Source organism: Taudactylus pleione, unplaced genomic scaffold, assembly GCF_031769625.1.
Source record: "Taudactylus pleione unplaced genomic scaffold, aTauple2 ptg000006l, whole genome shotgun sequence".
In the NCBI taxonomy this organism is placed as follows: Eukaryota; Metazoa; Chordata; class Amphibia; order Anura; family Myobatrachidae; genus Taudactylus; species Taudactylus pleione.
The window spans coordinates 30,641,009-30,658,776 of record NW_028284409.1 but is presented as its reverse complement, the minus strand read 5'-3'; positions in this window follow the sequence as shown (position 1 = coordinate 30,658,776).

Genomic DNA, 17,768 nt, shown 5'->3' with positions numbered 1-17,768 from the left:
ACCACCACTTGCACTTACTGTACCTACCCAGAGAGAGGATACTGTATGTCTCTCAGTGATGAATGGACCTGGATCCTCTGCTTTGTGTCTGTGCAGCTTGAGCTTCTCGCCCCACTGGCTGCAAGTGGCATTACCAGAGGAATCAATGGGCAGCTGCTGCTTTTATAAAACATACAGACTGCCACAACATAAATATAAGCCAGCGCCCACCTCCCGCTGCCGCAAACCCCCCAGCCATCAGCCGGGTCAGTGAATAGGGAGCCTCTCTGATTGCCCAGCAAGAGGGGTACATCTGCACTGCAATGACTCCTCCCCCATAACGTCACCTGAAGCCAGTGCACGCTCCACGCAGCCTGCAGCTACTGGGTCAGCTCAACTAAACTGACTGCCCAGCAAGAGAGGAACATCTGCACTGCAATGACTCCTCTCCCATGACATCACCTGAAGGTAGTGCACGCTCCCTGCAGCCTAAAGCCACTGGGTCAGCCCAACTGAACTGACTGCCCGGCAAGAAGCTGTAGTGTAACATGGCGTGGGTGACATGGGCTAGGGCGATGGTGACATGGGCTAGGCCCTGCCCTTCTGTAGCAGGGGGAATGTCTATCATTCACTGGGGCCCATGGGGGAATCCCCTGAATCCCCAGCAGCCCAGTCCGAGCCTGGAAGGGAGATTCCAGATTTGCCTTTCAGAAAAATATTATTATCATAAGTACTGTATGTACAGATGTATCCTCATACACTGTGGCTACATGCATCCTTGTTGTGGCATAAAACGTATGACAAAGCTGCGGTTTGGCGCACTTCAACATGAGAGGGTTCACGCTATGCAGCACACAGCTTAACCGCTGGGTGGTCAGTGCTCCGCTGATGATAAAAACTGTATACAATAGCAATGGATAGAGATGAGAGTTGCAGATGTGAACATTCAGTACTCAAAATATGCAGTGTGTGGGTATATGTAGAAACATCTGTATTTTCTGCGAGTTGAAAAGTTAAAGGCTTTTAAGTCTATAATGATAATAATGGCAATTCAGAATAGAATATTTACATTAGAAAAGTTGGGACAGCGGCTTGCGACCAGTCAGGATTTATTCAGTCTGGTTCATGGCAACTTTCCATCATTTTGCATTCTATTAGATGCAGCGACTTGCAACTCACTTGGAAATCAACTTAATTGTACCAGTTTTTCTAATTAAGAGGCAATTATATCCACCACCAATGTGTAAGCACTCTTCTATCTTAGTTTTCTTCCTATAGTTCATTCAGGTCTCGATTCAGAGCCGCTCGCTAGATGCGTACGCTCGCCCCCAGCATATGCAAATTCGGCTAAGTGACGGCATGGCAGGCGCACGCAAGGCAAGTCATAAGCACGGCCACTATGTCTTGGCTTGCGATCACATTGTGTATGCAGACGCCCACCAGCCTGTCTTAAGATGCCCACTTGCGCACCTCATCTCCAGGAAGTGTATGCAACCATACATCGGGTACCATCAGAAGCAAACACAGCACTTGAGGTTGACTACACCCTACCACAAGCACTGCAAGCACTTTAGTGTGAAATACAACCAGGTGACGTGTACTATGACACTGCCATTTAATTATGCAAGCCTCTGCAACGGCGTTAAGACGTTCAGGTACGCCTGCGTTCGCACCTCCACTCCCCCCATTTTCATAGACCAACCACCCACAAACGGCTTCTCCTGTCACTCACTCTGCTGGGCAGTCTATTCACAGCGAGTAAACGCTTCCTGAGCTTTTGCACTGGTTCACGCATGTGCACTGCGATGCATATGCATGCCCAGAATGCAAACTTCGGCCAGCTTTGAGCGAACGCTTCTTAGCGTCTGGGTCTGAATCAGGTCCTCAGTGCTCTCTTTTTTGAACTCATCTCCTCTTCACTTTCTCTATCTTTTGGAGTGCAACAAAGCTATGCCCTAGGCACTCTCTATAAAAAGTCAATTTCAGAAGGAATGTGTATAGGTATTGTTTTAAAACTAATATATATCAGTGGTTGTGGGGTAATATACATGGTTAATAATAGAAATTATATATTAATATAAATAAATAAATATATATATATTTTATTGATGTGCGCTGGACCGTTTTTGCTGGTTTTGGTTCTAATTCATTGTCCCCCTTTGTTTTGGTTTTGAAAAAACACTGGGAATCATTTTGGTTTTGGATTTTTTCTAAAAAAAATGTAAAAAATCTAAAATCACATAATTTTTGCCTTTTTTTGGTTCCTATAGTATTATTAACCTAAATAAAAATTTTCCAGTCAATTTTGACCACCTCACAGCTCACAATATTGTTTTTATCCAGTTTAGGCCAAAAGGTTGTATCAAGCTAACTGGCTGACAAAGCTAAGCAACAGCAGTAGACGGCACAAACATGTAGCAGTTCAACTTCCAACATGTCATATCGGGAAACAAATGTTTTCATTTATCAGGAATCCTGAGGGAGATGCAGTATGCATGTAGTTGAAGGCAGGGAAAGAAATGATTGATTCATAGTAAATTTTATTAAAGTTTTTGATTCCAAAGCAAATTTCTGAGGGAGGAGGGGAAGAATTTATACAGAACATTTATTCATTCACATCAGACTTGCCCCACTTGACCTCCTTGGTGGTTCCGAATTAAAAAAAATTAAAGCATCATGCAGGAGATGCTGTCTCTGGCCATAAACATTTCTGAACATTTGTGGCATTCATCAGCCACATGTAGAAGATTTCATTGGCTGTGAAATTTCAATTACCAACATTGCACTTCTAGGAAAGAGAATGGCACTGCATTGACAGATAGGATGGCTGTTTAATAAGATATAACAATAGGTTTGTCATCTACACAAAAAGACAGTCAGCAATGCCCCAATCAGCACAAAATGCAAAGAAAAGAGGTGAAAGATGGAATTGTTCTTGGGCACTCCTACCGACGGGAGTATGGTGGTGTCACACCTGCCCATTTCGAGTCTTGAATGGAAGAAGAACTATTAATGTGGCGGCAAACACAACAAAAGCTCTAATCAGGAAGGGGGCAGAGGTATTATTAAAGTCTGGTACCAGAGCAGGAACTACACATTTTGGTGCCCTGTGCCAGAAATAATTAGTGCCCTCCCATTCAAAATACACACAGTGCACGCCAAAGGCACATGCCAAAGTATAGGGGTGTGACTTCATAGGGAAGGGGGGTGGCCACAGAATAGTACCAATTTACATTAGACTGTACAGTAGTGTTTATTAGTCACATTACACCACACAGTAGTGCCTGTTATTCACATTACACCGCATTGTGGTGTCCGTTATTCACATTACACTGCACAGTAGTGCCCATTATTCACATTACACAACACAGTAGTATCCATTATTCACATTACACTGCACTGTAGTGTCCGTTATTCACATTGCACCATACAGTAGTGTCCATTATTCACATTACACCACACAGTAGTGTCTGTTATTTACATTGCACCACACAGTAGTGTCCATTATTTATATTAGACCATACAGTAGTGTCCCTTATACATGTTACACCGCACAGTAGTGTTCCTTATGCATGTTACACCACACAGTAGTGCCCCTTATATATGTTACACCACACAGTAGTACCCTCTAACATCATTAGCTACTTTCCTGTCTGCTTATTTGAGACTAACAATACAATGTATAACCTCTACAGGAGAAAAAAGATTAGCAAGCAGAACAATACACACTTTATGACCTTAACCACTTGCTCTTTCAGTATACATGTACTGGACAATAATGTGGGAATGGAAGTGATATATGAAGTATTTGGGGAAACCAAAGCTTAACATTTTTCTGGCACATAATCAAACAGCTATATTTTGCAATTAAACAGTAGTATGATTGTTACTGTATTTTCAACCAATTTTAATCTTACTTTAGAGTAACTGGCTGTGTTTACTTTAAAGTTCTGAAGGACAGGACCACTAGGTCAGTCACTCACAGTGACTCACTAACTGGGAGTAGCAATGACCAGGACCTGCTGCTGGTTGCTGCTGGATAGCTCTGCCCCGCCACTGTCACTCAGTCACTGGACCTCATCTGGCTGGTTCTGCTGGACAGTCACAGTGACAGGACACAGTCATCCACACAGCACCATGCCACTTACTGCGCAGCACCCCGCCTGCCCACCCAACAGCTCCTCACACAGACCTCACCTAGGAACTGAACATCTCCAGATATTTGGACATCTATTAAACACAGCTGTGGCAGACAGGATGGCAGTTTAATAAACTATAAAATGTAAATAAGCAATGCCCCACACAGCACATAATGCAAAAAAAGAAGTGCAAGATGGAAATGTCCTTGGGCCCTTCCACCTACTCTGATGTTGTATATATTAAACTGGACATGCAAAGTTTAACAAACTAATAACTTCAGCGACAGGGACTGCCACTTGTGGCTGAGGTGACTGGTTTGCTTGGGCCCAAATAAAACAAGCTATCAATGGGCATAAGGCAGCTAACAGAATTGTTTTTGTTAATCCTCTATACTTTTGGAAATGTAAGAGATCATTCACCTCCTCTGATTTCTCACCCTCATCAGTGTGTACATCATCCTTACACAATATCAATTAATCCCCACTGGAATCCACCATTACAGGTACCTCTGTATTTTTTTACTTAATTGGTGGTAAAGGTCTTCCTCATGGAAATTCCAGTTAATTTTGATGAACATCATCTTTCCCACATTTTGTGCAAGTAGCCACCTATGCTGATCTCTGAAATGGTTCCTGGCTGTGCTAAACCTGTTTTTGAGTACACACTGGGCAACTTAGGTAATGCAAAGCCAGTCTGTACAAGGGCCTCCAAATTGCCATTTTGTCTTTCCAGTAGTCCAACGGACTCTGTGACATGCCTATGTTTATGGTGTCATGAAAATAAATCTCCACCTTCTTTGGATGGTGACCCTATCAGATGGAGTCGAGATAGCAGAGTAACTAATTTTCAGCAATTCTTTTAGACTTGACCTGATGTCATAAATTGACTCCTCTGCAACACCACTGGTTCTTTTGGGAAAGCTGAGTTTTTTCCTGGCAGCTTCCAGAGAAATTGAAGGAGGAGATGTCATTGTGTCATGTACCACTTGATCTGCCAATTTTGTCACCAGGAGCTCTTTGCATGTCTTTAGATATGGGTCAGTTGGAAAGAAAGACCCGACGTACAACTTAAACCTAGGATTAAGCACAGTCACCAAAATATAGTGATCTGATTAGAAGATATTGGCAACCCTTGGATCCTGACAAAGTGAACAATGGACTTGATATACAAGTCTGACTTACCTAGCAGAAACACTTTGTTTAATCTCCTCCTTTAATTTCTCAAGTTTATTTTCCAAAAGCCTACTTAGGAGAATCACCTGACTCAAGCTAGTACTGTCTGAACTCACTTCACAAGTGGCTACTTTGAAGGGTTTGAGCACCTTGCACAAGACAGAAAGCATTCTCCACTATGAAAGACTAAGGAACACTCTGCCTCTCCCAATGTCATGGTTTGTTGTATATCCGTGGATGGCTTTTTGCTGTTCATTCATCCGCTGAAGCATATAAAGGGTTGGATTCCACCTGGTTACCACCTCTTGCTTCAGTTGGTGGCAGGTCAAATTCAACAGTTCTTGCAGCTGCTGCAATCTCCTGCATGCTGTGGCTGAATGGTGAAAATGTCCCCACATTTTTTGGGCCGCAGACAACACCTCCAGCATGCCCCTGTCATAAGAGGTTGTCAGTGGTATGCCTCTTATTGAAACCGGTGAAACACAGAGTAGCCTGCTTCTGAATGAGCTGGCATTGTTTGTTAGATACTGCTGCTGCTAAAGACAAATCACCCATCCAGTGGGCTGTCACAGTCATGTAATGTTTAGTTTTCCCACTATTCCTAGTCCACATATCTGTGGTTAGGTGGCCAGTGGGTACATTGGCCTTTTGTAGGCCAATAATTATGTTTATTGAGGACACAGGACCTCAATTAACTGTTTGAAGCCCACTGCATTAATGGCAGATATTGGACGCAGAACTAATACTACTGTAGCATAGTCGTGATGGCATCAGTGATCTGCTGTGTGTCTGGATATGAGCTGCCATACTTGCTTCCCTCTGCAAAGGATTGCACAGTCAGTTTTTTTTAATACTAGTCTTCTTGGTCCCCTTCTAGGATGAAGATCCATCCCCAGCAATAGCAGGCCTGGCCCTGAATGATTCTCTGAGGAATACCAGATAGGGGAGAAGTCAGCTAGCCTTAATGAATTGGATGCAGGACTACCTCCGATCATTACTGTGGATATTGAGGATGAAGGTGTTGGCGGTAGAGATTGCAGGTGCTGGGATCTAGTTGAGAGAAGGGAGCTAGCTAATGCTAGACTGCTTGTTGTTATTTTTTAGCATGTGTTTCTGATGTTGTCAAAAAAATTCATGAGTTCTGTCAAAGCACATCAATGATGCCGCCAATTGTCTGTGCACTTACCCATCTTTGGAGTAGGATGTTGGGGATGGTTGCAGGGCCACTCTGGGATATCCTGCATACAGCTGGCGGCCCTGGTCTTGTAGTTCCGATGGTGTCCCTGATCATTCCTCCCATGGGTGCTGCCATATTGAACTGAGTCAGATGACTCATTTCGACCAGTCACAGACCCAGCTCAGCACTCCACCAATCCTGAGCTAGCATGGGGGATAAAAGGGGGCTGAGAGCATGCACCCAGTGCCTAAACAAGTAGATACTTCCTGCGGTGTGACAGATTTTTCTGTTGCATTCTCCCAGTGTGCAAGCTTACTGTTCTAGGCTCCTGTGGTTCCAAGCCCAGTTCTGCAAGCTCTCATGCCGGTCCCAGTCTGGTTCTGCAAGTTATTCCTGCTGGTCCCAGTATGGCTTTGCAAGTTACTCCTACTGGTCCCAGGGCCTGATTCAGCAAGGAACTAACAGGAGAGAATGCATGCACTTGGCCAATGTTTTTGCTCTGCGCATGCATATGCATCGCAATGCATGTGCACAAACCAGCCAGTGCGATGTACTATGCATACACAAGAAGTCCGATGTCCCAGGGACAAGTGATTGACATGAATTGCTGTTTGTGGGTGATGACGTGGGAGGGGTTGGGCAAACGCAGGCATGTCTATGCATTTGGATGACATTTCAGGGGCTTGCATAATTCAGCCCTTTGCGGAAACAGATGTAGCATGAGTTCTAGTTGCACATAGGAAGCACCACAAATCCTGAGTGAGGTCAGGTCAACCACTATTATGCTAATGTGCTCGCCTGTTCTCGATGTTACCAATGTTTCCGCTGTCTTGCCAGGTATTAGAGGACGCACGTTAAGAGAAGTAGGTGGTATTATGTAGTGCTAGGTGTCTGCTTATTCTGCGTCCGTATGCATTCATTAGCATATTCTTGCTGCAGACAGGTGTGTGTGTCTGCATCAATACGTTCCTTGCTAAATCAGGCCCCCAGTCCAGTTCTGCAAGTTCTCCTACTGGTTTTAGTCCAGTTCTGCATGTTCTCCTGCCAGTCCAGTCTGGTCCTGTCTAGCAGCATCTATACATCCATTGTCGCTACACATCGCCAAAAGCATTTACACTATTAAGTTATTTCTGCCTGTCCCAGTCTGGTTCTGCAAGTAACTCTTGGTGGTTCCAGTCTGGTTCTGCAAGTTACTCCAGTTGGACCAGTCAAGTTCCTCCTGGCTGTATCTAATCTATCCATTGCTGCTACCCATCATCAAAGGCAATTGTCACTGCTACCCAAATCTGCATGAGAAAGAGCTATATATTGCCTTCATGGTTCCTTTTGCGCTCATCTGCCACTTATCCTCCACCATTGCCTGAGACAGGTAACTCTGTAACACCAGCCGTGACAAGTTCGCTGCAAATGACGTAACAGGGAAGAGGTTCCTAGATGGTTAACATCCCTACCTCTGCCTACCATGGTTTTACAAGTGCTACAGATGTCTTGACAATTGTCAGAATTTGGGTAAAAATAATTTCACACATAAGAGGTGCATTTGTTGGTCCTATGCCCAGGCATGACAATAGCCTTCTTCTTTTCATGGCCAAGAGCTGCTTCAACTGGTGCCTGACTTACGCAAACAACAACATCCTCATCCTCAACATCCTCAGTAGCGTCGGTGTGAGCTCCACAAATATCCCCTCATCCACTTGCACTTCTTCGGTGGCATCCTCAATTTCTATGTCATCAGCTATATTTGTGCTGCTCATCCCGACATTTGCAGGGGGAGGAGAAATGGTGGAAGGTGACTGCGAGTACAACATGATCAGAAAGGTCAGACTCACACATCACACTCATGGACACACTTAGGACCTGATTCAGACCCGGTCGCAAGCGCTGAGCACTCGCAACCAGGTCGATGGTGGCCCACAGCGAATGTGCACGACGGAGCCGGCTAGCGACAGGCACTCCATCGCTCCGGGTCTCGCAACAAAGGGGGCGAGCTGTCGATGTTGAGTAACAGCTCGCCTCCTTTGGTGGGTGGGCCGGGGGGGTGGCTGCCCAAACGGGGGCTGTGATGTCAGTGGAGAGATTCCGGCTCTGTTAGAGCCGAAATCTCTCTGGGGCTTGCGGCCATGAGACCCTACCACAAGGGTCTCATAGCAAGCCCGATGGTCATGGTGGTCTTGACCATCGCAACCATCATCATGGCCACTCGCTGTAGCTGTGGGTGGTCACCCACAGCTATGCGAGCGGCCTGGAGGCCATTCTAAAATAAAAAAAACCCGGCCCTGATTCAGAGCGAGCGCTCTGTCAGTGCGACCGGGTCTGAATCAGGCCCTTAGACTCTCCTCAGGGATTTGTTACAATTCTGTTTCTGAATATACAGACTGTTCTACTGCCTTAGTGGTTTTCATTTTTTTTACACCTCTTCTACACTCTGAGTGATAAGGTCTTGCATCATCATGAGTGGCAGAGGAAAATGCCTCACTGACACTTGCAGAACCACCACTCATAAATAAAGGCCAAGGCCTCAGTCTTTCCTTGCCACTGCATGTGGTGAATGGCATGTTGGCAATTTTATGTTTTTCTGCACCACACTTATCCTTTAATAGATGCCTTTTTTTCATTATCAACTGTATATTGTTTTTTTAATTTTAGATGCCCCGACTTAAACCCTCTATGCCCTTGAGCACTGGCTTTGGTAGATGACGTTGAAGGACTAGCGTCGTCATCATTACTGGTGGCAGCAGCTGCAGCAACAGTTTTTGGTTGCTCGTCTTCTCTTAATGGAACATTATCCATTTTTCAATTTGCAGATCACAGCGTGGCTTACATATGCACGTAAACAAAACAAAGTCCACCAAACAGTACAAACAATACAATTTTTTTTGTAGATGGTGCAGCTGTATTACTGCGTGGACAGGAGGCACTGGACTTATATATGCACATGAGCAAAGTGCAGAAAACAGTACAAACAATACAATTATTTTATTTTATGATGCAGCTGTATTCCTGCGTGGACTGGAGCCACAGATCGTATATATATACAGTGAGAGAACTGTACAAAACCATACAAACAATACAATTATCATTTTTTCTCTACGGCACAGCTGTATTCCTGTGTGGACTGGAGGTACAGGGCTTATATATGCATATGAGAAAAGTGCACAAAACAGTACAAACAATACAATAGTTTTTTTTGGGATGGAGCAGCTGTATTCCTGTGTGGACTGGAGCCACAGCACTTATATATATACATGTGAGCAAAGTGCACAAAACAGTACAATGTACAAGTAATACAATTATTTATATTTTTGATGGCACAGCTGTTGTCCTGCAGGGAGTGGAGACACAGGGCTTATATATGCACATGAGCAAAGCGCACAAAACAGTACAAACAATACAATTATTATTATTTATTTTTTTATGGCTCAGCTAAATTCCTGTGTGGACTGGAGCCACATGGCTTATATATGCACGTGAGCAAAACAAAGCATACAAAACTGTACAAACAATACAATATTTTTTATGGCATAGCTGTACTCCTGCGTGGACTGGAGTCACAGGGCTTATATATGCATGTGAGCAAAGTGCACCAAATAGTACAAACAATACAATTATCTATTTTTTGATGGCACAGCTTAAATTCCTGTGTGGACTGGAGCCACAGGGCTTATATATGCACGTTAGCAAAAAAGCGCACCAAACAGTACAAACAATACAATTATTGAAATAAATGTTTTGATTTTTTTGATGTCACAGGTACAGCTCTATTCAAACTACATGGAGTCACAGGGCTTATGTACATACTTGCCGATATCCTGGCTGCCCCTTCTGGGAGGGAGCGGCCAGGTCGGCTTAGTAGGGGGGTGGAGCCGGTAAAAGGGGGTGTGGCCGGGTCAATACATGTCATTTAGGGGGCAGGGCTAGGGCAGAGCCACACACTAACATCATTTTGGCCCCACCCCCGCTACACAATGCCGATATTTACAGCATTGTGGAGCAGGGGGCAAGGTCTGGATACTGCACAACCAATACAGCAGGGAGCTAGCTGCAGCATACAGCAGCTTGCACTCCCTATACACATTGACTAAGCAGAACAGCCACTTGTGACTTGTGAGTGTGGACACAGCCTATATAGCAGAGTACAGCACAGATTACAGCAGTGTGCACCCCCTATACACATTGACTAAGCAGGACAGCCACTTGTGACTTGTGAGTGTGGACACTGCCTAAAAAAGAAGAGTACAGCACAGATTACAGCAATGTGCACCCCTATACACATTGACTAAGCAGGACAGACACTTGTGACTTGTGAGTGTGGACACAGCCTATACAGCAGAGTACAGCACAGCATACAGCAGCGTGCACCCCCTATACACATGACTAAGCAGCACAGCCACTTGTAACTTGTGAGTCTGAAGTCTGGACACAGACTATACATCAGAATACAGTCAGCACAGTAGCATGCACCCCCCTATATACACATTAAGCAGCACAACCTATACTGCAGAATACAGTACAGCAACATGCACCCTCCTATATATAGTTATTTAACTAAGCAGCACAGCCTATACAGTGGAGTTAAGCACAGCATACAGAGGTGTGCTCAACAAGGAAATGGCGCCAAATCCCATCCGTGGTGCCTTATGTAGAATCCACAGCCCGTGAGAATCTGATGCCATGGGGATGATGTTTTGCCTCAAAGCAGAATCCGAGTCACACGGAAAGATCTGGACCTTTGAATATTTCCACCTGACTCAGAATCCGAACCATTCATCTCTAACATATATACATGTATATATGACTTCTCTACCACCTAAAGTGGTAAACATTTTTATAACCACTATAAAATGGCTGCAGAACTGGGTTGTGGGTGCAGAGGACAGGTTGAAATATACAAATCTATATCTACAGTAGGTTCTCATTTTTCCATCTGTACCACCTCCAAAATGTCTCAATGCACCTGAAGAAAACTACTTACAAGGACCAAATCTCCACCCCCTGGCCTGTGTGTGATGCTATAATTCTCCACGCTCTTCCTAGACAGTAGCTCAGCTTTAAACTATAAATGGAAATTGTCCTTTTACACTTCAACCTTAATTAATCACAAATAATGCTTAATATATACAGTACAGTACACTGGTGTCTTTTTTAAGTAGTGCTTAATAAGGATTAAAAGATGCCTTTTTTGCCTTTATCTTTTGATTACAGCATGTTCAAGGTAGGAACAATTTTGCATAAAGCTATAAATTGCATTTTGACCACTAATTTTACAGCAGACAATTTTTATGGTGCTGGGAAAGCTTTGCTTTGCCCTTTCTTTCGATACTCTGACTGAGTGGTGCAGACATCCTCATTAAGTGAAAGTTAAAAGACTCTTGCTCAACAAGAAGCAGGCCAAATTAGAGGTATATAGAACAGCAGGTGAAAAACAAATGTCATTGATCAAAGAATATGAAGTTCTCAAATAAAAAACAGTCTTCAGGCCTTGAATTTAGTCCCATGCATGTAAAATATTTTGATAGAATGGAAAAGTATAGGTAAAAAGCAGTAGGAATTGCACTTAGTGAAATAAAAATATAAAGGTGACTCATTAGTAATATCTACAGTACCATATTCAAACTTTTAAAATGGAAAGGACATGACTTTGCTCAATGATAATAACAAAATGACGTCAAGATAAAATGTTGCAGCAGATGATAAAGTTATTAGAATACTATATGAAGGGTAAACAGATTTACCATCTTCTGGATTATAATTAACATATCATAGTTAGGTAACATGAAATGCAGAAAGTTTTCCAGTTTATTTCCTTTTATGCAAATATTCTGTAAGTACCTGTGATTTGGGCTATTAGTATTTTACCCAGAAAGTGTTATTTATTTAATTGTATTATCAACATGGAAATAGGTTATCACAGGGCAGAGGTACTAAACTCTGGAAAGTGATAATTTGAAGAATGATAAACTACCAACCAATCAGCACCTGTCATTTTTCAAACACAAACTATAACATGGCAGTTAGGAGCTGAGTGGCTGGTAGTTTATCACTTTCCAATTTTCCAGAGCTTAATACATCTCCCCTTTAGGGTTGTATGATGAATAGCAATAAAAGGAATCAAGATTAAGCATTAGGAATTGTAAATCTATACCTAGTACAGGTAGGCACTGAAAAAGTAGTTTTTTTCTATACATGCCACATGTAAACATTTTTATTTCATCAGCAAAGTAAAGTGAACAAAGGCAATGAGAAAAGTTATTTTATAAGGGTTTAACTGAAGTGAGGTAATGTTACATTGCTCAGATGGGGAGGCATTAAGTAGACGAACAGCTTGCTTTAAATTCATTTTGCAGCGTATACGCAATAGATTCTGATCAATGAAAGGAGACGTTTGCAGAATTTTTCACAGAATCATAATAATTAGAGATGAGCAGATTGGTTTTGCTGAAAACCGGACACACGAACGGACAAGATGGAGGCGTTTAACATCGGAACTCACTTTAGTTCCAGCCTCCATATAGAAGACGCTGCAAGTAAAGCTGGGTACACAACTAAAGATTTTCTGGTAAAGTATGGGAGTAAATGATGATCATCAATTTGCTCCTAAATGCCAGAAAACACATGAAAATTGTCGTTCAGACAAGTTTGTTAAATGTTTGATCTAAACAATTGTTCAAACAACAGTTTTTGTCCATTTTCTGGCGTTTGGGAGCAAATTGCTAATTGTCATTTGCTTTCATACCTTACAGATTTTCATTCCAACCAATCAACTAGTTGGGTGGTTGGACAGAAAATCTTTAGGTGTGTACCCAGCCTTACATTCAAGCAGCAGGCAGAAGTAACTTATTCATCAATACAACCGGGGTGGAGGTCTGTACGAACTGCCTGTTTTAACTATATACATTGAGCGGCATAGGAACTGATTGTCACATTGATTATCTCTCACTATAAATTATCAGTGAGTTTATGGAATGTTTGTTTTAATTTTTTCAAAAAGTGATTTTATGCCAACAGCCAGGTGTGGCTGTATGGCTATTCATTAAATTGCCTATATCTTGATTTGGCTGTGGCTGGGACAGCAGAACACATTTTTTAAAGGCATTGCTTTGTATATCTATTGATACTTGTCCTAGTACATAGATGTTATACAATATATACAATAGATTGTACATGCATTTTTTACTAGATTTGTTATGTGGTTTTATTTTTATTTTATCTATCCATGCATAATAAATAATAAATTATTTTGTGATTATATGGGCACAATTATATCTCTTTATTGGTTTTAAATCCACAGCGCTGTTCATCAGCATTATTACTGTTTTCATTTTGGGTTTGCTACTTAATTGAACAGCTGCGTGAAGTTGTAACCCCTTAAAGATACATTTTGCATTACACTCCATTAAGTGCCTGAATCTATTTATTCTTTTTTTTTTGCTAAAAATGTGCGAATATAGCTCTATACTCTCATATTTTCAAGACTCTGACCCTATTACATTTAGCCCCATGTATCCAATTTTATAATCTTAGTAATTATCTGTGGTGTAGATTATACTATCTTGTGTGTGTTCAGAACAAACTTGTCCAACCTTAAAAGTGTAATGCAGTCTGATTTTTCAGCTGAAATATTTGAAAATTTGATCTGAACAGTTTTTAAACACTGATAAAACAGCATCCATGGTATTTGGGACAAATGATAATCTTGCAAAGTCTGATTTGGGCAAACTCCTACCCTAATCTAACATCAGTGTCCAAAGATAAATATTTCGGATTGTAAATTGATCGCACCCTTGTATTTTGTTTCTATATCGAAAACCCTGACATCCAATATGTTTTCTAAATTGTCTAATCCTGTCTAAAAGCTGTTTACACACTATACAATTTGGCAATATTCGGGGGATCTGCCTGTTTTGTTGTGTAGTGTGCAGGCATGAGTGTCACGCTCTGGCTAAGAGGATTCTCCACCACAAGATTAGAAGTCGTGGACCCAGGTTGAGGAGGGAACAGGAGGCGAGGGGCCTGGATTAGTGTTTTCCTCATCCACCTGTACCGGATGTTGGTGAAACCTGACCAAAAGCGTGGAGTTTAACCTACTGGGAGGTGTTCACCAGTGCTCCCTTCAAGCGGGATTTGGGCTTAAGCTGCACCCAATAGGCAGGTCCTGGCCTTTTGGTCAGGTATCCAGCACCAGTGGGAAAAAATGGAAGAACACTACCACAGGGCAAGCACAGGAGAAAGATATTGGAGGATTGTACTGAAGTGATGGACAGAACACATACTTAGTGGTTTCAGTCACAATGCTGACACAGGAGGTAGTATAATGAGTGGGTACTTGGATTATGTACTAAGGGCCTGATTCAGACCCGCTTGCAAGCGGGTTGATGGTGGGGCCCTGTGCATGTGCGGCGTGTGCAATGTGTGTGCGCAAGCCCCGGAGCGAGTGAGAAATTCACTCGCTCTGGGGCTCACTACAAACGGGGCGGCTGTCGATGTTGATCAACAGCTAGCCCCGTTTTGTAGGCGGGGAGGGGGGTGGCTGGCCAAACGGAGGTGTTCCCGAAGTAATTCCTGCCATTTGTGGGCAGCCCTACTGACATCACTCATGATATCAGTAGTTGTGCTTCCTGCTGTATTAGAGCAGGAAGCTCACTGGGGCTTGCAGGAATGAGACCCTACCACAAGGGTCTCATCGCAAGCCTGATGGTCATGATGGTTGCAACCATCGCGACCATCAACTGGCCGCTCACAAAAGCTGTGGGTGGCTTAGTGAGTGGCCAGGAGGCTGGTTTAAAAAAAAGCTTTTTGCGAGTGGCTCTGAATCAGGGCCTAAGTACACACACTATGGCTTTAGACGCAGCAGTGACACAGGAGAATGATATCATGAGATGGTACTTGAATGATGTACTAAATACACACACTGGCCTCAGACGCAGCACAGGAGAATGGTATCACAAGATGGTACCGGAATGATAAACTTGATACACACACTGTGGCCTCAAACTGTGGCAGCACAGGAGAATGGTATCACATGATGATACTTAAATGATGAACTCAGTACACACACTGTGGCCTCAGATACAGCACAGGAGAATGGTATCACGAGATGGTACTTGAATGATGAACTCAGTACACACACTGAGGATTCAGCTGCGGAGCTAACACAGAAGATGACTCTTAATAAATTGTACTCAGAAGACGTTCTGAGTACACACACTGTGGAAAGCACTAGGAACAAATCACTAGAAGGAACGGAGCTTCCTGTTGACCAGATCCCGCATATATACCCTAAGGTAGCAGCCCATTAGAGGACACTGTCAACTGACCACAACCCACGCTACCATTGGGTAAAGGGTTAGTCAGGTGAAAACAGACTGTCATGGCTGCGTCCATGATGGTAACCACAGAAACCACATCATGGAGCGAGCACATTGATGTCCTAGCAGACCCCAGGTATAATCCTCAGTGTGTCACTCACTGTCCGACTGCTCTAGAGATCAGGGGAAGCCAGCGCTGAGGTGAGTATTGGCTAATCCTAGGTCACAACCTGACACATGAGCATTACAGCATTTCACTGATAAAACAGGGAAAAAACAGCCACAAATGCTCCTCTTCGATTATCGAATCAGTCAGACTTGGCAGAAGATATCAGCCAAAAGGTCCCAATATCATGCAGTGTGTGCACATTCTTGATAATAACCTTATTTCCTCCCATTTTTAATGTTTACCTCATCATCCTGGTGTACAGACATATGCAAATTATTGATCCATGTGCCTGAAAATTAGCAGATTTTTTACAATAATTGTATAGTGTCTACTCCCATGATCGGTACCTTCCACTTGCAGGAAAATTGTGCCGATTGTAGGTTCGACCAAAAAATTGCATAGTGTGTAGCTACCTTAACTCTCTTGGTCAAAAAGCACATCACACAACAGATGCTAATGTCTTTTATACTACGGGCTTGAAGTGCAGTCACCTAAATGCACATTGGTAAGCTTGATAGACTTTCAACTCAATCTATCATTTTTAGTGTGTATTTAAAAACCCAGTGGCAAACGCAGGATTTTGAAAGGGGGGTTTCCTAATACAGAACCAATGGAAAAACTTTTAACCACAATACTATATGGTCGTTGAACTTTTGCTGACTTCTAGTATCCCGCCGCCAGCACACATTAACCTCTATAGGAAAAAAATTAACACAATTGCCCCCACAAGCAAAAATCCACACACATTGATCTCCACAGAATAAAGAAAAAACATATTGGCCACAATAGGAAAAAAATTAAACCGGAAAACACAGGAAAATAATAAAATTCATTGGCCCCCACAAGAAAAAAAAATAAAACTTGGGAGGGGGTAGGGTGGGCAGTGTATGTCCCTGGGGCTGGGTAATGTGTGAATTGGTGGCTAGTGCATGTTCCTGGGTTGGGGGGTACTCTGTCTAGGTAGCCAAAGGATAGGGTGGGAGTGTTTGTCCCTAGGGCCAGTTGGCAGTTTAGTCCTATATATATATATATAGCAGAATGTGAAAGATATAGAAGAGTAGGATAGTGTGTAACAGAGGGTGATGTAGCAGGGGAAGATAGTGTGTAACGGTGATAGATGTAGCAAAGGATAGTGTATAACAGAGGGTGATAGATATGGTAGAGGATAATGTTTAACAGAGGGTGATAGATGTAGCAGAGGATAGTAGGATAATGTGTAGTAGAGGGTGATAGATGAAACAGAGGATAGTGTGTAACAGAGGGTGATAGCTATAGTAGAGGAAGATAATGTGTAGGAGAGGGTGACAGATGTAGCAGAGCAGGACAGAGCTGAGTTGAATGTGTTGTAATCACATTTACTAAAGTGCTCCTGACCAGAAGACTTACATAAAAAGGGCTGTGCATCGTCTCCTGCATGTGTAGGGAGATCGGCAGCTCCATGACACTTCTTCCTGTTAAACAGCATGTGCCAGCTCTTGCATGCTGCCAGGTCCAGCAGCATGCTGGGAAAGAGAGTTTCCCAAGCTACACTCTAACACTACATAGAGTGAAAAGTGCACTTCAACTCCCATGAGTCACCTTGCATATGGTGAGTCAAGCAGACTGCTCTGCTCCCGGAGCTAGTCGATGACTGTTTACAGCTTCCTGATTGCGTTCCGCAGTGGAAGGCAAATCCTGGAAGCTTTGCAGCCTGCCCGGCTGATTTACGAATCAGTCAGGGACAGGTGAGCCGGCTGTGATGGGGGGATAATGTGACCGGCTCAGCGGGAACTCTCCCGCTGTCCCGGCAGCACAATCAGCCCCTGCCTGTCTGAGCTCCAGTCTTT